This window comes from Microtus oregoni, unplaced genomic scaffold (assembly GCF_018167655.1).
Source record: "Microtus oregoni isolate MIOR12 unplaced genomic scaffold, Mior012 000001F_ref0000356, whole genome shotgun sequence".
Lineage (NCBI taxonomy): Eukaryota > Metazoa > Chordata > Mammalia > Rodentia > Cricetidae > Microtus > Microtus oregoni.
Genome location: NW_024543060.1, coordinates 45789465 through 45813069, shown reverse-complemented (window position 1 = coordinate 45813069; position 23605 = coordinate 45789465). Strand labels below are relative to the sequence as shown.

General features: G+C 38.2%; 1 protein-coding gene and 1 pseudogene across 3 annotated transcripts in view; one reads left to right on the top strand and one right to left on the bottom strand.

The window, feature by feature from the left end:
• The window catches only part of Gpc5 (glypican 5), a 1160291-nt gene that overhangs the window by 1012770 nt on the left and 123916 nt on the right, over window positions 1–23605 (bottom strand). The gene's annotated exons all lie outside the window — the stretch shown is intronic.
• Window positions 15416–16570, top strand: LOC121463007 (annotated as a pseudogene).

Sequence of the window (23605 nt, the reverse complement as noted above, 5' to 3'; positions counted from 1 at the left end):
CCCTCCAGCTAATGCTCATTTACTTGAAAATAATCACTATCAATGGCACAATACAGAGCTCACTGAAAATGCTCAGTCCACATAACAAATGTGTACATTCAACTGTGCAAGCGGATAGGTTCCAAAATGGCCTCACTCACCACATCTCTTCCCTCTCAGATTTGCAGCCCTTTGTCAGAATATACTGAGAATGCAACATTCTGGAGGGAGGGGGAGGGAGGTACTCTTTGCAGCAGTGTGGACTTCGTCGGTGGTTGCCATAAACTGGACATATCTCAGTGCATCAGTGTGGCAGTGAACTTTGCTGTGGCATTGGTAAGACTGCTTCAGTGACCTTGGGTACCAAAGAGCCCTAAGTTTCATTGGAATATTCCACTGGATGAATCTAAGTGAATTCCCAGTAAAAAGTGACACCTCCACTGTCTTGCACAAGACATGGAAGAGGTTTTATTTTGTATGGTGATAGAGATGGAACTCAAGCCTTTCACATAATGGGCAAGTGTCCTACCATATTGGTAAAATTTCTGCCTCCATTACCCTTACAAATTCTTTAATCCCCTAAAGGAGCCAATAAACGTAAATAAACCACATAAAATAAAGTTTCTTGGGGTATAAAACACAGAGCTGAATGCTTTAAGGATCTCTCAGTTCTGATATACATAAAGAAAGGAGCATATACGATGCTTCACCTGGATTTGTTCAGAGTCTTCTACTACGTCACAGAAAACAACACATGACTTAGCCCTCTCCTGATTCTAATCTAGGTCACAGTGTTCTGCTAAACAAGGGGGCTATGAAGAGTTAATAACAAGGACAAATCTTTCACTATTACTACAAAAGGAGTCTGCATGCTTCATTTAAAATACAGATGATCAAGGGTACAGTAGATTTTCAATAAGTGAGTTAAGTTTGACATATTGCTTTTAATAAAAAAAGATGGAGAGGAAAAAATTGTTTCATGTGAGCATACAAAGTTAAGGGTTCTAGTAAAGATTTTAGCTTCAGACTTGAAGTTCTAAAAAGATAAGCTTATATACAAGAAATATGTGGAACCCTAAAAGTAATATGTAAACAACCAAAAATATAGCCATATAAAAGAAGAAATATGGAACAATAAAAATGTATTTATAATAAACTGTTGTTATTAATATGTAACTAGAATTGGGATATTTGGAATGGTATATCTTAGTGGATCCTGATTTTTTTCCACAGAAAATATCCGCAATAACAGTATTGTGTGCATGTGTGATGTTTTCGACTGGTTTGCATCTCTTCATCTGTGGAATCCCACTCCCATGATTCCATCACACCCCCTGAACACATCACAAGTCATCATTTGACTCTGCCTGGACATTTCACGGATCACCATTCCTTTGACATGACTGTTCAGACTGTACTCGAGATATTTCTAGCTTTAAGATATGGCTATGTCTCAATGTAAGCCATTGAATATAGTAACTATTTTCTACCAACTGCTTTAGCTAAAACAATATGAGAATCTTCCTGTGATTCTTCCTAAGAATGGAGAAGACATTCCGTGGGTAGAAAATCTCCCTCCCTACCACCTAAAAGTACTGAAGGTGGAAGAGGAGAGTGACCGAGGAAATGGGGAAGAAGAGAGACAGTGAGACAATCTATGCCAAAGGAAGAGTTTCAGTACCGCTTTTACTCCTCCATCCTCCTTCTCTACCCCACCTCTGAGTAGCACCCCTCACACTCAGAACCAACCGTGCCCTTTTCCTCCTTAGGGAATTCAAGTCGTTTCTTTCCTTTGCAGCTGAATGAACAGAATCAAGTGCAGCTGCTATGTTCTTTTCTCATTCTCTAGGCTTCCAACACCTCAATTTATCTCCTGGCTTCTACCAAACCTCTCACTTCTGTTTTTCCAGCTTTCCATATTTCCAGAATTGATTTTCTATATAAAATGCCCATTTACAGGAAAGTTTCTGTTTTCCTGGGAGGATTCAACAGATCCAGTAGCAATAGGAGTTTGGAGAAGAGGTTTTACTTAGCCCCTCACATTTTAGAATTATCAGCATGTGGACTGGTAATGTTGCTGAGATGGTTAAATAAGAGGGGCAAGAGATTCAGAAGGGAAGAAGATCAAAAAACAGCTCACTTGGTATGTTTTTATTGATGAAACAAGTACTTTAATTCTGACCTTACGTTGACTTTGGCTTATCAAATATACAAAGCATAAGGCAGAAGTATCTGATAAAATGGCGTGTGGATTTTTGTCCCAATGTGTGCTGAAGCCACACTGCTGAGAACACTGACTGAGTTAATTCATCGTGTTACACAATTGACCTAACACCACACTCTGCACATCCTCGGACGGTATTCTGCATCTGCTCAACGTTAAATTATCATCGCGCTCTCATACACTGCTTTGACACAGCAGGTGACATGATGTATGAGAAGAGCCAGTCTCCTGCTAATAATCAGCCTACCACCTACTAATAACTGTCAATTAGAACTCTCAAAGGGCTAGCACAAGGCTGACCTGCCACGGGGCTTTACCCACACATAAAACAGACACAAGGCTTGTGCACAGAGGAACAAAAATCAAATCAAGACAGAAATCCTTGCAATAAGTGGACATTGTTGTCAAACAAACATCTTTGATCCGTACCTCTCAAACTGTTTCTGGTTACTTCGCAGCTCTCACTGGCTTGCTGCTGTATTCCTTTATTCCAAGCACTGTCAAAAAGAAGCCATTGATCACAGTGGCTTTCTCCCACCAGTCCTGACTTTCAGAGTCTTCAACCTCACTGTCTCATCAGCCACAGACTTCATGGCCTGTTAAGTTCTGAGAGTCTTCATGATAGCATCTTTTCCACAGAGAATTCCACTCGGTAAAGATGTCTCAGACACATCATCCCAGCCTAATAGGACCCTGGGACACCTCCCAGTAAGCAGAGGTTACTTTCCAAACTTAAAATTTATCCTCGAATGGCACTGGTCCACAAAGTTGTCATACTGAATCTGACTCTTCATTAATATCCTCTTTAAATCACCCTAAGCAATTTTTATGCTCTTGTTAACAAATACTAACCAGGCAAGGTTAAGTTTAACTGCCTCTAACCACACCCATGATCAAGAAGGAAAGTTAACACACACTAAACCATCACAGTTTAAAAGTTTCTAAACCTTAATTTACAAAAGCAGGTATTATTCAATAATCAACTTCTAGGGGTTTTTTTTTTTTTTTGCCCTCATCTCTTCAACCACGGCATTTTCTATTGCCTCAGTAACTCTGTGCCACTTGAAATATCCTAGGAAATGTAGGAATGTAGGCACGCTTGTGCCACTTGCTTCGCGTGTGTGTATATTCCCTCTGAAAGCAGAGCCTGTTCCTATTAGAAGGAGAGCCTGCTGCAGCCGCAATCACAAGGTGCCCACAAGGGAGGAGGCAAGTGTGGGAGTGCACACTATGGCTCAGGAACTGGAATGACCTATCTGCAGAAAAACTGGGCATCGTTAACAGCCTAAGATCAGCTACAATTTTATGCTGAAAATATTATACGCATCATTCTTAGAAAAGTAAAGTTAATATCTTTTCTGATCTCTACTGAGAAAATCCATGTTTCTCTCGTTCTCTAGTATATTCCAGTTCTATATCGTAAAACAGAATGGATGTTGCATAAATGATTGCTAGTTAATGAGTCCCTTGGGACTTATTATATGTCCCACCTTATTCCCAGTACCCCACACATATTACTTGAGAAATTGTTACCTGATTTATCACTTCGTTAAGAAAAAAAATTATTTAAGAAGCCATAGAAGCAGATAAATTTGTTTAATAATATTAAAAATATAAAATTTCCTATATGAAAATCATTAGAATAAATGTATTATTTGAGGACAGTGTATGTTAAACTAAAAATTCTCTATGAATTTTCATTACTTAGAAACTCAGAAAACATTCTGAGGCATCATTAGCTGTAACTCTGAGCCTGCTGTTTTGACTCTTAATTCCTCCACACGAGAATGACTAAAAGCCTATCCTTAATTAATTCCATGCCCAGGTTACAGATGCTAAGAGGTATCAACTGTGGGCTGTCTCTCTTGTCTTTGGAGGGCACCTTTCCAGTGTCTAAGAGCGTGCCTATGCATGCTAACCCACATTAACAAAACAACACTAACAAAAGCCAAAGATAAATCTTGGAGTCAACCAGGAAATGAAATTTTTATTTACATAATTAAGCAACTTCATACCAAAAACTTTTGAATAAATTTAGACATAGAACAGAAATCAAAGGTGTTTTACATTTACTTTTCATCCCAAAAGATTGTTTCATGAACAGTATGATAGGCTGCGTATTGCATGAGGCTCCCGCTGGCTGCTATAGAGGGAGGTACCCTTGTTTACTTTGCCATCCTCTGCCCATTTGGCGGGAAAAGCACATTAGACAGGTGGAAGCTCTTCTCCCAGCATGTGGAAAAGCTTATGTGACAAGAATAAATCATCCCATTTGCTTGAGGAAAATTTCAGCAAATTCCAAAATCTGATTTTAAAAATTTAGGATTCACTAAATTTAAGCTTCAGCCAGCACCTACCTAAGCACAGATTGAGGTGGCATTCACAGCCGACAAACCCCAAATGTCAAGGCAGCCTGTGACTCTTCATTCTGTCCACTTAGCATCACCCTTGATATGGTAAGATGGAACAGTCTATTTGTTGTCTGTTTGGTTAATCAAATATTTCCTCAGAAGGTTTCAAGGCCTAAAATAAAGGACTTTCAAGTGATCATCAAGTTATCATCAAGGAAAGCCTCCATTCCACCTTCTGCTAAGGAATAAGCATCAATTAAACCAGCTTAATGGCTGATTTATATGACATAAATCCATTATTATACACAGCACTCTCAGGTAACTGGTGTGGAAAGATTTACATGGTTGCAAAAAAAGACAAATGAAAAACAATTGCAATTTGCAATAAGTTTTTTAAACAAAAGTGTTGCAGACATTCTGTAGACAAGATACTTAATTCTAGTCATCTCTAACAGGCTGTACTTGGAGAAGTATTGTTGAACACAGACATGTTCTAGTTAAAGTACAAAGCACTTATGCTGACCAGACCACAGGGTCTCCATAAGCACTCCCTCCCAGTCTTCACCCTTGCATGGAATCCCTATCTGTCTACTGTTGGGTGTAGACAGTGTCTATGAATTGCTCTAAGCATAAAAACATGGTAGCATTAAACCACTCTTAGGCTGGTGGGGCATCTTAGTGAGTAATACACTTACTCTGTAAGCCTGAGAAACTGAGTTTGAGATCCAGAACTGACATTAAAAACATGTATGGTGGCACATAGTTTTCAGCCATTAGAAACTCAGTCCTTGGCCTTAACTGAGCAGCCATGTAGCCCATGTGGTAAATCCCAGGCCAGTGAGAGATCCTGTCTCAAAAAAAAAAAAAAAGTAGCTAGTGCCCTGAAGGCTGACACCCAAGGGGTAGATAATACCTGAGGGTTGGCACCCAAGGTGCCCCTCTGTTCTCTAATCACAAGCACAAATGTGCAAAATATACCTGCACACCAAGAAGCCCACAAAACCACAATAGTGATAACAGATTCTCACCATGCTGATTAAGGTAAACTTCATACATTGTCTTCCCTGATCAGCTTCCTCTAACTCTAGCTTATGGCTTGATGAGATTTGATGTTATATCAGAGAAGTTCAAGTCCCTATGGCAAAGACGTAGATACAAAGCATAGGAATAGCTTTGTCTCTGAAGATCGAGGACTAGGGGCTCAGCCTTTAAAACCTGGGTGTGGCCTCCTGCTGACAGAAAGGAGCACAACCCTGTGGCCGAGTCCTACAATCACAAGGAACCAGATTCCACTCACAGCTGCAATGAATGTGAAAGTGGATTTTCCCCTGGTCAAGCCTCCAGAAGAGAACACGGCTCAGTGGACATAGAAACACAGCTGGGAGGAGCCCTGTGCAGCACACTCACTGAAGCCGTCTCTGAAGGCCTGACCTGTAAAACCTGAGATGGTAAATGTGCTGCTGGGAACCATTGAGTCTGTGGTGACTTTTTGCCCTGAGACAACTGATAGAGAAGTACTGGCGTGTCTCAGACACATGCAGCATGAAGGAATCCATGTATCTATCCTCAACCACTGCACACAAAGCAGATGTTCAAAATGGGTAAAATGTTTAATTGAAATCAGTATGATTAACATTCTTCTTTTGTTTACATCCCAAAATGATGAAGAAAAACAATAAGAAAGAAAAAAGGGACAGTTGTCTTGTCAAATGATGCTCTGGGTTAGAGAAATCTAGTCTAGCAACCTCATTGCCCTTTTAATAAATGAGAAATGGATAAGACATTTCCATACATCTACATCTTTCATTAAATCCAACATTTAATTTTTATTCTGGAGAAATATAACTACCTTCTACTTGACTTCAAATTTTACTACAAAAAAATATATCTTCAGATCGTCACATCAAATTGAAGAGGCATAGGTAACTAGCCTACATTTATAATTCAATTCACAAAAAATAATTCAGTTCACAATAAATTTAATTAATTAATCTTGACAAAAAAACTTTTAGTAAACTCAAAATAAGTTAATATCTTGGTCACACAGCCATAGCATCCTACAAAGACAACTCAGGGTCATATAAGAATCACAGATCCCAGTGGACATTTCTAATATTTGGAGCGCTTCTGCCATCTCAAACTAGATTTCTATATTTGATATTCATTAAAATTAGACAAAGGTGGAAAATTTAAAGATGACAGTCAATGATCCCCCATGCTCAGGGAGCTGGACAGGCTGTCACTGCTTAAGATGAGACATTTGTGCTCCTTCAGAAGGAGAGATCACCTTAGAATTTCCCGTGCAGTCTTTCCTCCCAGTCAGGTGGTTTGGATGAGAGCTGGCTTAAAAAAGAATGATCTCACTCTATTCTAAATGAGGGCTGCCCTCTGGATGCCAGGAGGAGGCCAAGGCAAGCTCCTCTGACACGTGGTATTCCCTTGGCAATGAGAAAGTCATTGAACATTTTCCTTGAAATACCAAACACCCACAGATGCAGTCAAGTTCAAGGTTTCTAAGCATGTATTACTGTGGCTGTTTTCAAAGACAGAGTATGTAGTTTCCATGTAAGTTGGTAAATTTAAACAAATTCAAGTTGAAGGGCTTTAAAAACATTTCCTTAACTCTAAGCTTCTCTAAATATTCTCTTTGTCTGTTTTTAACTCAATAAGAAAGAAAATGCTTATTTTGCTTAATAATTGCAAAATTTATAAATAATGGCCTCAAATCAATTAAGATATATTTTGTATCTCACAGAATCTACTTCCACATAAAATCCATTCTGAAAGAATATAGGCAACATGTTGAGTAACTGGAAAACAAAATTATTAATCACATCGAAGTGACAGTCTTTGTGGCCTGCATACTGATCATGATCAAAATCAACACTAAAAAGCTATGATGCTTTAGACCATGGCTTTTTACACTGACAGTCACTTTGCGGCATGCCTTTGATGCAATGGTTAAAGACAAAAGTAAAGAAGTTATTATAGTATAAATAACTGTCTTGGTGCACAAATGAATCCTCACTAAAATATTTATTTGAAGTTAATTAAATTCCATTATTATATCCGTCATTACAAATTATCTCCTACACTCTAATCATTGAGTTAATTGCTTATTATCTTGCAAAGATGGAAAAATGCAAGTCAAGACACTCACAAGATTCTTACTTTGGACTTTGCTATGGGTAATGATTTGTCTTTATCTAAAATAACTGCTACACTAAATTAGACAATGTGCCACATCTTTGTACTTGGACCCTCCCCCCAATGTATCTGGGGCAGATGCTTACGGTGCCTAGAAGACTGTGGGACATGTAAGTATTTCTGGAAAGAAGAAACTGCTTCAACAACCAAGAATATGACAAATTCAAGTACCACTCTGCCATAGACAAAACTTACAGACGAGGAGAGATTGACACAAAATCCCAGCCCTCATTTAAGAGCTACTGGCAACTGTTAGCTACTTAAAAAGGAAAAGATGATGTTCTTTCAAACTGTATGTCCTGATAGAAGAACCACACTCCATTGCCCAGAAAGACACATGCAATATATATATATATATATATATATATATATATATATATGAATTACATTTTATAGTTTTAAAAAATGTGGACATAAATTTGGTTGGGGAGGAAAGGGGAGTGAGTATAGAGGCCCTGGAGATGGGGATGAATATGATCAAAAGATATTATGTGAGGTGTTTTTTTAAAGCTTGCAGAAAAGCAGAAAGTAGATATGACATGAAGAGCTGTACATTTCTTTTTCCTTGAGCTCTATTATACCACTTTTTGGCTGGACTGGACAGAGGTGAATGGAGAGAAGTTGAGCACAAAGAGCAGTTCTAGAACCATGACAACACTTGACTTCAAATTACAGTACAGAGTCATGGAAATTCAAAAGGCATCTTAGTAGCATGGACAAAAAGGGTGACCGACGAAATAAAACAGCAAACTGAGAAGCACACTCACCCAGCTGTAACTATGTGCTTCTTGACAAAGGTACAAAACTATAGGATGGAAAAACACTGCCTCTTTACAATTAGTACAGCGAACAGTAGATGTCACACATAGAAAACTGAAATGAGATTCCAAGGTCCCCATACAGAAATAAAAATAAAATAATAGATCAAATACACCATATAAAACCTGGAACTCTGAAGATACTAGAAGAAAAGGTAAGGGCAAGAGCTATTCAATGATTTTCTCAATAGGATTTCTCATGAAAATGGAAGTCATAAAAACAAACAGGACTACAGGAAACTGAAAGCACAAATTATTGTTCAACAAAAGAGACGACAAAGAGACAATCTTTGCCAGTTGTTAATCTGACATGGATTTAAATGTCTAGAATATTTAAAGAACTGAAAGTTTCTGAAGAACAAACAACGTAATCAATAAATGGATGGGTGAGCTACACAGGCACTGTCGAATGAGTACAAATGGCCAACAATTACATTTTTAAAGTATTCATCATCTTTTGTCATCAGATAAAAAACTACATTTGGGACTGGGAAGACAGCTTGCTCAGGAAAGCACTTGCCTCATAAATTATGAATCTGAGTTTAACACCTACAAACCAAACCCAAGAAAAAAATGTACATAGTAGTTCATACTTGTAATGTAGTACTGAAGAGATAAGAGAACTCCACGGCTTGGTAGTCAGCCAATTTGGCCTAATTTTTGAGGACTCAGAAAAATAAGCACTTATTAACTGTTGGTAGTATTTGGAAGATGAGACTGAGAAATGTGGACAGTGGAAGCTTAGGTCATTCGTTTTCATAAGTAAACATAACTCACAGGGATGAGGTCATGGGCTATTTGTGTTATATCCTGGCAAAACACTGGTTACATTTTACCTGTGTCCTGAAAACTGAGACTTACAATGAGGCTGAGTGCAGAATCAATGAATGAATTTATTTCATGGAGGAGAAACCAGCATCAAGATTGCGGCACAGTTATTGCTCATGGCTCTTATCCAGGTCTATCGTGGGTGAGAGGGAGTGTAGGAAAAGTCATAAAATTGAGCCCTTCGGCAGAGGAGCAATTAAGATTGTAAATAAGGAGAGTACAGAGAAAGCAGCTGTAATTAACACTGAGATTAGCACTATTGAAGAGAAATCTACTGGTTTGCCCAGAGGCACAAGTAAAGGCACCCTGGGGACAATCTGTCACCCACAAGGCTCCATCTTGCAGAAATCCAAATTCATTTAAGAGGAAGACTAAACTGAGAATTAGGAAGGATGAGTTCTTTGCTCCATAACAACAGCCTAGGGAAATGTTTCCTCGGGCTCTGCTTGGAGGGCAAACAGAGACCAATGCCACTGCTGGCTAAGAGGCCAGGTTACTTCTCAAGTTGGCAGCACAACTTGGTTGTGTCAGTCACTGCAAAATGCTGGATTCACAGCCATCAAAGATAGAGTCAGGGGTTTGTAGTGGTTTCTGTTAAGTTCTAGAAGGTGGCTAAGGCCAAGGCATATGTGTCAACATCTATCTCCATGCAAGAAGGCACAAAAGAACCATCTCATGAAGCTGTGTAGGTGGGGGTCTTAGCTAGGATAAAACATCATGACCAAAACCAACTTGGAAAGGGAAGGATTCGTTTTGCTTATACTTTCATATTGTACTCCATCAACAAAGGAAAGTCGAAGCATACACTCAAAGGAAGTGAGGGAAACAGGATCTAAAGCAGAGACCACAGAGAACTCTGCTTACATGGGCTTGCATTGCATGGCTTGCTAGGTATGCTTTCATATACACGCCAGGATTGCCTGCCATGCGCTTCTTCCTCTTACAATAGACTGAGTCCTCCCACATCATTCAGTAATTAAGCAAATGCCCCACATATGTGTCTGCTGGGCAATCTTAGGCAGGTATTTTCTCAGTTGTGGTTCAACCTAGGCAATGCCCTTTAAAAAAAATAAGTAAACAAATAAGATGAGTCTTACAATAGCCACAGTTTGCAGCCAGCAGGCCTTGCTTGGTAGGAGGAGCCATGTAAAGTCAGGAAGTTTTACTGAATTAGGCAGAAACTGCCGGAGTATGGTGACATTGGAGGAACTAGAGCCTACAAGATAGAAAGTGGGGAAGGAAGGAGCTACATGGTCAGAGAAAACTCCAGGGATTAGCTGAGAATCTCCCCAAGTATTCAGCAGAACACTATTTAAATTCCAGATACACGGTCAATAATAAGGCCAGGAAGTTTCACATAAGAATCCTACCAGAAAACCCAGCACTCAGAGCAGAGAGGGCCTCTGCTTATACCATGAATGATGGAAAATCTTGGAACCCATGGGACACTGAATAAGCATACTTAGAAGGATACTGCTTCAAGATACAGAATAATTAGCCTAGGCTAAGCAAAGCTCTAATGCATCCTAAATGTAAAAAGAAGAACTTCAAAATGTCAAACTTACCTGGATCTCCCCCAAAACAAATCAGAACAGTCATAAGAAAGAAATACAATACTCAATAACAAAATGTTTCCAAGGTCTGTTGTTTTTGTAAACAATAAAAAACACACAGCCATACAAAGAGGTAGGGAAACACAGTGAATTTATTAAACATAACCAATAAATAAAATGCAATATAGCATGAACAGAATAGTGAGAAAGATCTTAAGATTGATAAAGCATTTAAAACCTAACCATATTTTATGTCATTGCATGTGAATAATATATACATACTAATTGATAAAGATAGTAACAGCTCAGACAAAATACAGGAATTAACTATATACCATCTATAGTAAATACACACAATCCTAAAGACAAAATAAAAACCAATAAAAAAATCAGCATAAGAAAGCCACTTCCATAGGTGTCATGGTGATCATTAATGCTAGGGCATCTAATAACAGAATTCAAACTATTGAGAAAGAAAAATATAATTGAGAAGAGAAAATTTATCCACAATTAAAGTGGGAGACTTCAGTTCCCTGCATTCACTAACTGGCAGAAAAGTGGGGAAGTAATCAGACCACAAATTGCCCTTGGATCTGGCAAGATGGGGATCATTAACAATGTAGGAGAATAGTTGGAGCATCATCCTGGTTAACGTGGTGAGGAAGAGGATGGATGGACAGTGACTGAGTACTAATAGTAGCACTGTCCCAAAGGGCTCCTTTGAGACTCTTGATGTCAAGCAGAGCAGAGTGAGCCATACCAAGCCCAATGTGTGAGGGCCTCAGGTTCTGCTTTACTTGTTAGAAGTGTAAACTAAACTGAACACATTCATTCACTTTCCAGAGTTTAGAAAGTGTCTTAGATAGTCTCTCTAACACGGAGGAGACTGAGAATAGTTACACGAGACAGCTATGCTAAACAAGGGCCAGAGAAGCCCAGGACAGGAAGCTGACAAAACTTCTCACTTTCGAGCCTTGAAACACATCCACACACAATTCACGGGTAGAAGATAAATTATAGCAACAATTACAGAATACTTCAAATTGAAGAAAACCTAAGGTAGTAATAGTATTAAAGGGCGTTTATAGTCTTAAAAGCACACATTGAAAATTAAAATGGCTCACTCATAGGTGGTTTTTAAACATAAAGCAAAGAAAACCAGCCTCCAAACCACAATCCCAGAGAACTTAGACAGCAATGTGGACAAAGAGAGACTTGCATAGATCTAATCTACATGGGAAGTAGAAAGTAGAAAAAGACAAGATCTCCTGAGTAAATTGGGAGCATAGGGACCTTGAGGGAAAGTTGAATCAGGGAGGGGAGAGGCAGGGAGGGGAGCAGAGAAAAATGTAGAGCTCAATAAAAAAATTTTAAAAAAAGAAATAAAAAAATGGCTAGGGATTGTGAAGAAGAATCCTACTTGAGAACTGGGGGTGGGGGGTGGGGGGAGTGACTATCAAGATTCACTTAAGTGGCTGAACTATTTAAGGGGCATAACGTAGTCTGAAACTAAATTACTGAATGAACTTGACAGGTTTATCAACAAAATAACAGATCAATGTTTAAAGGCTAAATATACAAACCCAAGGAGAGGCACAACTCAAACAGGCTCGCAACTACATTGACAATTGTGTCAATTCCATTTCCTACCCACGGCAAATAGAGATAGCCAAGATCAATGGGACAATAATTCCTTGTGGAGAAATCCCCAACCATACATTCAATATCTCAGAACTGCATACACAAAATCTCCAGGAATATTTAAAATCCTCCTTTTGAGACAACACACCATTGACATTTGTCCAACTGCTGAGGTCACAGAGCTAATCATATTCCTTCCAAACTTTCTTTTTCATAATAAGATGGCATGACATAATTTTTAATCCTCTGCCACTGGACAGGAAATCTAATGTGCATTAACTCCAAGAGAAAATTAGTTCCTAGATGGAGCTATGAACAAAAATTTTACAATGTAATGTATTCAGTTCTTGACCATCTTAAGATACAGAATGGTTAATTGTCTAATAAATATGAGGCTTTGACATCACAATTTGTTCAAAGCGGGCTGACAAGGGAGGGGGACTTGATTGGGGAAGGGGAGGGAAATAGGAGGCGGTGGCGGGGAAGAGGCAGAAATCTTTAACAAATAAATTAATTAATTAATTAAAAAAAAAGTAAAGCTGCCCTTGTCATCTACCTTGTAAGATAATATTTGTTTCTTAAATTCTTAGTGAGGAAATATGACCACATTGCTCATGGTTGGAATGAAAACACTTTGTTATTGATCAGGACATATATTACTAAGATAGGATAGATTAACAATCATATTAAAAATAATTTATTCATTGAAGGAAAACCACAGTATGTACTTTATACCAGTGATTTCTGTTGAGATCATAGAATGGAACACACGACTCTTGAAAAAAAGTCATGTCCTCTGGGTCCCAGCACAGAAAATATTTGTAGGTTAATGTGGTAACAGCTATGAGCAGGGCTGTGGACTCAGCAGAGAAAGCTCTGGCTGTAAGAACTGGAGGGAGTTTGAAAGAGTCAATTTAAGCTGGGAAAAATAACAGAGAAAACACAATTCTGCATTTAAGTGGAAAACTATATACGAAATGCTCAAAAGTAAAAATATGTTTTCAGATTAGATACTCCATAATTGCATTAAAAAATATTCCATTCGACCACAACAAAACTGTTCTTTAAATAAAGAAATATTCCACATCACTGAAGCATTTGTGAAAGCAGGTGGGTCCCTGGGGAGTTTAAGGACATTGATGATATCATATCAGCATGAAGGTCTAGTGTAGGAGGAGAGACATTGCTCCTACTGAATTGAGCAGGCAGACTAGGATGCACCTGTGGGAAACATGGGGGTTCAGTGGACAACCACAAAGCAGTTTCTAAGTAGCAGAGAGATACTCTTCCAAGAAGTTTGCATGTACCAGCATTGTAATGGCCCCAACAATGCTATTCAGAATATTTTCTTGTCTATATCCTACAGTTGAGATGACAGAGAACCTGAGTGAAGTTCAGTAAAAGGTGTGAATCCTGTAACTAGGAAGAGGGGGAGAAGAGTCTGGTCCCAGTAATCTACCTCTGGAGTGGATGATTAGAGCTACTCATTTGCAAGGGAATTGAAATCATACGAACTAGCTGGATGACACTTAATAGTCTAAAAATAATAAATGTTTGTGTGCCAGTGATTAGCACATGGACATCAAAGGAAAAGAATGAAAAATGAGTAAAACGTAAAAACAGGCTCACAAGGAGAAAATGAAAGCCTGTAAAATGGAGCAACTGACAGACAGTGTGACTCAGTGCTCGCGAGCAAGGCTTTGCTATGAGTTTGTTCACTTACTGAGAGCATCTCATTCCTTTTGCTCCTAAAGATGTTTATTGCCCAAATTTACACCCAGGAATCAAGAACTTTCAAAAGCATACAGCCCAATTTCAAAAGTAAGCGAAAGAAAAGATACAAAAGAGAAACAAAAAAACAAAACAAAACGCACCAAAGTGCAGGACACTATCACACAGAACTTTAACTACCATTGGATTATATTATAAAAATGTTAGTACTGCCAACATATCAAAACATTAAATATCAGTGGAAAGCAAGTGAGGTTCGTTTCTGAACAGGGAATGTTAACAATGACATGAAATGCTTCAAAGACTGCTTCCCAAGTCAAGAGAGAAGTCCACACAGCATTTGTACTTTGTCTCATAGTCTTGCTCTGATATCTAGCTTGGAGCAAAATGTGGAGGTTCTTTTAGATTTTGTATCTAATGAATTCAAAATGCATTCATGTATGCATAAATATGAGATTTTCTGAGTATGTGTAATATTCTGGAAACAACCTATTTGAGCTTCATTAAAATTGAATTAAATGCTTCTTTAATAAAATAAATTATCAGCTACATTTATTATTATTGTTTTTCTTATAATTTTTAAATGATTATAAGTACTCTAGTAATGCATATCTTACTATAAATAACACATACGATGACAAATCTCACTAAAATTGTAAACTTTCAATGTTTGAGGAAGATAAAATGATTTTACAGTAATATTGCTATTATTTTACTACAGAGAAATATTGCTGAATTTACTTATATATTAGCATGAAAAGAATAAATTGTTACATATGCAAATAGTAACCAAAGAAGCTTCCTAATTTCTTACAGTTTTGGCATAAACAAATACATATGTACAAGCATGAATATTAATTGAATTATAGACTAGGAAAGCATATGCCCTAGCTATCCATGACATTTATTTAGATTTTTAGACTATCAATAAGTGTGGGAGAAATCAAACATTATAGTGAATAATAGTTTGAAAATATCATTAGACTTTAAATACTTTAAGATAAATTTTATAATAAAAATAAAGATCTAGACAGCCATTGCAGTACATTGAGCTCCACAGAGACAGCGCCGGGGCAAGCGAAAGCCGGACGGGCACTGGGCGACTCTGTGCCTCGCGGACGAAAATCAACTAAACATGGGCAAAGGAGATCCTAAGAAGCCGAGAGGCAAAATGTCCTCGTATGCATTCTTTGTGCAAACCTGCCAGGAGGAACACAAGAAGAAGCACCCGGATGCTTCTGTCAACTTCTCAAAGTTCTCCAAGAAGTTCTCAGAGAGGTGGAAGACCATGTCTGCTAAAGAAAAGGGGAAATTTGAAGACTTGGCCAAGGCTGACAAGGCTCGTTATGAAAGAGAAACGAAAACCTACATCCCACCCAAAGGGGAGACCAAAAAGAAGTTCAAGGACCCCAATGCACCCAAGAGGCCTCCTTCGGCCTTCTTCTTGTTCTGTTCTGAGTATCGCCCCAAAATCAAAGGAGAACACCCTGGCTTATCCATGGGTGATGTTGCAAAGATACTGGGAGAGATGTGGAACAACACTGCTGCAGATGACAAGCAGCCCTACGAAAAGAAGGCTGCCAAGCTGAAGGAGAAGTACGAAAAGGATATTGCTGCTTACAGAGCTAAAGGAAAACCCGATGCAGCAAAAAAAGGGGGTGGTCAAGGTGGAAAAGAGCAAGAAAAAGAAGGAAGAGGAAGATGATGAGGAAGACGAAGAGGATGAAGAGGAGGAGGAAGAGAGGAAGACGAAGATGAGGAAGAAGATGATGATGATGAATAAGTTGGTTCTAGCGCAGTTTTTTTTCTTGTCTATAAAGCATTTAACCCCCCTGTACACAACTCACTCCTTTTAAAGAAAAAAATTGAAATGTAAGGCTGTGTAAGATTTGTTTTTAAACTGTACAGTGTCTTTTTTTGTATAGTTAACACACTACCGAATGTGTCTTTAGATAACCCTGTCCTAGTGGTATTTTCAATAGCCACTAACCTTGCCTGGTACAGTCTGGGGGTTGTAAATTGGCATGGAAATTTAAAGCAGGTTCTTGTTGGTGCACAGCACAAATTAGTTATATATGGGGACGGTAGTTTTTTTGTTTGTTTGTTTGTTTTGTTTTGCTTTTTTTTTCATCTTCAGTTGTCTCTGATGCAGCTTATACGAAGATAATTGTTGTTCTGTTAACTGAATACCACTCTGTAATTGCAAAAAAAAATTGCAACTGTTTTGTTGACATTCTGAATGCTTCTAAGTAAATACAATTTTTTTATTAAAAAAAATAAAGATCTAAATCAAGTATTCTTTTAAACCATATTCGGAATAATAATAATATATGTTTATTTGATGTGTTTTGATAACTCAAGTTACCAAATCATTCTTTTCAATCTCTAAATGTATCCATGTCTCACATAATTAAAGAGTATTAGGGGATACAAAAGATACAATATATATTTAGTACATATAAGCTATAAAATGGATGGATTTAATGAGCTATATTAATATTATATAAATTAAAATATCAGTTTTAAAAGTAAGATTTTATTTGAGTTATTACAGATGGATTATTAGACTCCAAACTAACACAGCGTAAGACTGAAAAGCAATTACTAATGATCTTTTCTCAGATACCCAGTCATAAATCTTAGCAAGAAAAAATGCATCATTTCTCATCCACAGAGATGAACTAGTTTGAATATTTACACAAGTCAGTCTAATCATAAAATAGTGGCATATTATGTATTCACACCAAGGTACACCGGGTCCCAGTTTATAACATTCCAATTTTTCAGTTTATAACATTCCAATATTTTATGGTGTGACAGAAATAGGAATTTCCTGGAAGCCGGATATGGATCCTCTCCTGGGCTGGTGATTGGTAGATTTATATTGTCTCAGAACTCTGGGCAATGTTGATGAGATGGTGTTCCCATCAGTCACAAGCAGGAGAGCATGCAACTTGGGCCCTACATTTCACCATCTTGTTGAGCTGTGATGTTTGGCAATCAAGCCATATTAAATGCATTTCATTTCCAATAATACAACTTACACTATTTCTCGGTACATAACCTCACCTCAAGTCCAGGAGAATCAGTGTTTAACGTTGTTAATATACATAGCTTTATACTGATATCTCACGATGTCTTCCAAGAACTTAAATAAAGCCAAGGGGAAGAAATCAACTTAAAGACGAAAGACAAGGCATAAAGACTATGAACCTTTCCCAAGGTTACCAAGCCAACATGAGTGACTGATTGATGTGGGATTCCTCTCTGTATGCTGTGAATACAGAAGATCATTCTTCAATAGCCGCCTCTGCAGCACAAACTGCATCTGCACCCTGTTAGGCAGCACATGCCTGGAAGGTTGAAAGTTCATTTTAAAGGTCACATCATGCAAATCTGAAGCTTAAAGCTATTTACTGGGGGCTGTAGACAGGTATCTCGTGAATAATTCCAACGAGCTAATCTTTGAAAATGCAATGCACCTGTAGATGAAATGCTGCTCTCTCCGTACCAGTCAATGGTACATCGATGCCATTAGCATCCCCGGGTCAATTTAGCTCTCTAAATACACTCACTCTGTGTGAGGCGGCATGGAGGATCTGTGGCAGTGTGTATGTAAGGCTTGTCTAAGGCATTTCTTTATCACTTCCTACTGTGAGGTTCTGCATTATGAGTACTCAACCAGAAATCTCATTACTTTAATAGCAGCCGAGCAAGGAAAGTACCCAGTGTAGGAGAAGTCTTAGAAACAGGATGCCCGAAACTATGACACTTTGTTCCTGCAAGCTTACATTCTTACCGAGGCAGCTCAGGCTGATGAAGAGGTCTTTGGCACATGAGTTGCTTGATATATGAAAAGGTGTTTCCTAGCCTCATGAATCTATAATCCCATTAGAAAAAAACGTGTCTATCTGTAGCTAAATGTCAAACACAAAAAATGATCATATCTCAAAAAGTAAATGGAATTGAGAAGACACATCAACACACAGTATAAAAATGAGCAATTGTTTCACAAAGCAGAAAGATCAGGGAAGTCCTCCAGAATATTTTCTGAATGACTGTAAATGTGGAGGGATGAAAGGCGGTTGATTTGACAGCTCACTGGAGAGGACAGTTTCTGATGCAGACAGCATCATATATTCATTTCTTAAATAAATAAATTTTATTTATCATTTTATATAATGGTATCAATACAAATACGTCCCATTTTAACACAAGTGTGTCCCTGAAATCTTTACTTTGAAAACAAATCTAAATTAATTTCCATTACTCTTCACAAAGTCGTGTATTTACCCAATATTCTCTTTAACAGGGGAGCTAATTAAATGGTAAGGAACTTAGACATGCACACACATAAACACAATATTGCATGTAAAGGAATACGTGAATAAATGTGAAAAATGAATAAGGGCAAACAAACATGGACACTTTAAAAGCTGTACAACTGCTCTTCTATCATGCTTAAGGTAAACTATGTGACAATGATCTAAGCTTTAAAAGGGACTTTCTTGAGTAATGGTTGATGTGGATGCGTTACAGGCACTGTGGGTGGTGCAGCCACTGGGCTGAGCAAGCCATGAGGAGGAAACTGCCAGCAGAACCCTCCATGATCTCTGCTTCCTTTCCTGCCGCCACACTCCTGCCCTTTGAGAGATTGCCCTGACTTCCTTTCATAAAGGGCTGTGATATGGAACCGTGAGCCTGATGAACCTTTTGTTCCCCAAGTTACTTTTGGTTATGATATTTTATCACAGCAATAGAAACCTAGCTTAAACAGACAGGAATTACTAGGTAGACCTAAAAGACAAGTTATGTGCATGTTCTCTTCAACTTCCCCCGTATATCACATATCAAGTGTACCTCATAGCTTCAGCGACCACACAGGAATCCTGTCCTCTTCACGACTTTCTAAGCTTAGCTTTGTCTCTTTTAACTGACCTGTTAATCTTGGAATCTACATTGCAATCTCTACCAAAAAGAAAAAAAATGACAAAATTTTGGCTGAGTTATTTTGGGTTTATGGACATCATCCTCTCAGGTTTATTCGCCTCTCTTCCATAGAAGTTCTACTGACTGGTTTTGGTATTCAATATTTTTGTTCTTTTTATTAGTGGCATCCCTCTTTGTAATTCATTTCAATGTTGGTATACTTGAGGTTTAGCTTACAGTGTTGTCATCCTTAGTATTGATATATCAAAGTGACTTTGACTATTGAACTTTTATTTATGACATTGACAAATTCATGAATTAACTTGGGTAGTTGGAATACACAGACTATTATACAACAGTTGATTTTTTTTTTGCTATCTTCAGACATTTTATTTCTTCTACTTACCTACTTGTATTAATACATCTAATAAGATCTTTTTGATGAGCTGGCAGATTGCTCAGTGGTTAAGAGCACTGGTTACTCTTACAATTCCCAGAACCCACATAGTATTTCACAACTGTTTAAATCCAGTTTCAGGGGATCCAAAACCTTTTTCTGGCCTACATGGCACCAGGCACAAACATGGTACACAGGCATACTTGCAGGCAAAAACACCCATACACATAAAATACACTTTTAAAAAGAATTTGCTGAAAGTCATTATCCACTGATTCCTTCCAAATCCAAAAGCCAGTGCTTTAAACATTTTACTATGAAAAACGACATTGTCATTTTGTCAGCCATCTATGTCAAATAATCTTAGAGTAGGTACCATGTTTTCGTCATAACACATTGCACATGTCATCCACGTATGATGGTTGAGACTGAAATGATCTATAATAGCCACCCTGTTGGACACTTATAGTATACAAATTACATTAAATGATTTCAGGATATTAAATCAAGCTCATACTGCCCCCAAATTCCATTCTTTTCTTCCCTTTACAAATGTTACTTTAGAAGGTAAAAAACTGACATGAATCTTCTCTGAGACATGGAAGTCTGTGTCCTTTCTATCTTTGCTTTCCTGGCATGTATAGACAATTTTTTGTGCCTGTTTGCCCAACTGGCAGACATTGTGAATAGAACAGTAAAACATGAATAAATAAATAAATAATTGAAATTATCGAATAGATGGTCTCTGCCCCAAAGAGAAATTGTCTTGTTGTTTTTTTCTATTCTTCTAAGCACATTCTTAAGAGAAATTTGGACTCTGACCCACTTACTTTTGATTCCTAACATCTAAGTCTCGTTTTCTATTCTTGTTAAAGAGTCCGACCTGAGTTTCAGTTCCTCAGGTGCCTCTTCCTGGGTTGGGAATACCAGGCAGAAGATTCCCTAAGCCAATATCACCATCCTGGGTTTACCTTCCCCTGGACTTTGGTCTAATAATTCTGTATTAACATGCCAGTTCTCAGATGTCTTCAGGCAACACTGTGATGTTAGAGACTTCCTAATTAATCTCAGCATGAGCTGATCTAACCTACCTTGACCCTCTTATTTGTAAGTGAACAAACCTCTGGCTACATCTCAGATAGAAAAACTTCCTGCAGTGTTCATAACACTTCCAAAACCCCGTTCAAAAAAAGCAACAATTTTCCTTAATATGCTTAATATGACAAAATAATATTAACCTGTTTGATTGAGTATAGTTTCTATTGGAAGAGGTTTTAAAAGAACATCTTAAGGATTGAGATTAATTATGATAAAAGTGTATTCATTAAAATATTAGTGTTCAATAAAATTCTAGAGTTCTTAATTAATATAAAGTCAGGACCTAAAATTAAGGGTATAAAAACATTCAAAATTACTAATTATGATGCACTTGGAGACACCCCAAAGTTACAGAACAGTCTCATAATGCAAGCTCTAAACTGTAAGAGCTTAAAGTAGTAGAACATAAAAATCACAAATGCATGGGATGCACAACTGCATCCCCCAGAAGCAACACAGCCCTCTGTCCTGTGCAGGAAATAGATGAAAAAACTGAGCCATAACTCGGACACAATTCTGTGCCATCTCATGACTGAGAGAAGAGAGCACACTCGTGGAAGTGGTTACCGTCAATAACTACACAGCACTCGCACAAATTCACTTGTGACAACACATCAGCTCCAAAGGGAGAGAGTGACAAGAGCGTCCCACGAGCAGATGAAGAAAAGCACACAGGTTTTAGTTAGGAAGAGCAAATCATTTAGCTGAGAGGACATGGCAGTCCCAGAAGGTATCCAAAGTTAGCACAGAGCACTCTAACCTCTGAAGGAAGCAAGGGCTGACAGTGTGACCATCACCAAAGACCGCCTGGAGATTAAAATAACTGCAAGACAGAATGTAGCACTTTTCTATTTTGATTTGATGAATAAAATTTTGAAATTAAAATTCATTAAATTAGCTACACATAGGAAACAGTTTAAAAGTAGATCTAAAATATTAAAGACATTTAAATAATATGAAAAGCATCATGAATTAAAGACTACTGTAGACGTAAATATAAAGGAAATAAGAGGTAGATTACACAAAGAAGAAAATCACAGTTGTAAAATATAGGTATTTAACATTGGGAACATAGCAATATATTAATCAAATTTCCTTTTAGGAAGATTTTTCAGACATTAATAATAACTCTTCTACATGTCAGAAAGATTTGAACTGACAAGAAGAACAGTGACTATGGAATTTAAAAATATAGAATGTGCCACAAATATAGTTCTGAATGAGAGATGTCCTAAAAGCTACCAGTGTAAAAAAAAAATGCTAGCAATCTCACAGTTTTCTTGGGCCAAGCATATGAGAACAGGTCAGCTATGTGGTCAGGCTCAGGGTCCCTTGAGTTTGTAGTTAAGGCTTCGGTAGGGGCTGTCTTTTAGTGACTTGGCACAAGCTCAAGAGTCTGGTTCTGTAGGACGCTCACAGAACTGTTGACAGCCTTCTGACTCTAGCTACTGTGGGCAGCATGTTTCAAACACTTTCTATATAAATGTCTTTTAAGGGAATGTTTGAGCACCCATACAACAGGACCACTGGTTTACACCCATCTTAAGTGACCTAAGATGCAAGAGGAAACTGTGACAGTATCTTTCCACAAAAGCCACATGATGAGACTTTAACTTACCTGTTTATTAAATAAAACAAGGCCCTAGTCCAGTTCAAACTCAAGAGGAAAGAAATCAAGACCCCATACTTTAAAAGGAATGCCAAAGAATTTGTGTACGTATTTTAAACTACCACATACATGACTAGTATTCTGGCATGTGGATCACAGGTGTCAGAAAGTTGTGCAAAAGGAAAGAAAAGCAGACAGTTGTCCCCGCCCCCTCATAAATCAATAGCTTTTCAGGAAACCCACAGACAAGCACTGAGAAGAGGAAGCTCACAGCACACACAACACCTGCCGTTCTTTGTCCCCTCTAATCAACTTTCACCACAAAAGAGTTCAAGACAGTAAAGAAGGCATATAGACACATGGCCTGGGAATTTCAGACACCGTGAAAAAAAGAGAAAAAAATACAGTCTACCCGAAATGAGGACACAATTGCACAGAATGCATATGTAACTACCAAGGAAATTAACCATGCAGAAGAACACACTGGCAGCTCACCAAAGAGAAAGTCTTAAATACATCCTATAGCATTTTCTTTTACCTGAGAACTCCATTCCAACATGGTCAAGACACTGCTGATTGGGAGAACCCTGTGTGTTTGGGTCTCCTTGGTGGAACTTTATGACTATCTTGACTAGTTGAGCTCAACTCCACTTGCATTATTTCAGCAAACAAAGAGAGAAAACAAGCCGCATTTCCAAACCTTAATTGACACCCACTTTCTCACCACCCACACCTGACAGCTATGTGGCTAAAAGGAATCCCCTGTCATCCAACCCTTCAGGCATTTATAGTAGAAGCTTCCATATGGTGCCTAGAGAGACAAGAAACAAGAATCTCCTCACATTATTTTAGGGAAAACACATGCTTGAAGGGTAAACTCTCCTTCCAAAAAAAAACCTAAGTAATGAATGAAAATGAGGTTGAATAAAGAATCCATGCGAAAGGAGACAGATGTATAAATATGCCTTTTCACATGCAGAAACAATGAAAATGCAGATGGACCAGGGCTTCAAGTTGTAACCATTCAGCTGAATCTGAAACCTGCAGAGAGCATGACATGAAGAACAGCATATAAATGCAATGTGTCTAGAACATACTTTAGCTGTGGCTTCCAGTTGAGTGTGGCCAGACGGGGGCACAAGGAGCTTTCTGCTTTGGCCCTACTGATGTGTCGCCCTGGTCTAGCTATTCACCTCTGTCACAGGCTCTGGAAGGTGTTCTGCTCCACTGTTGTGATATC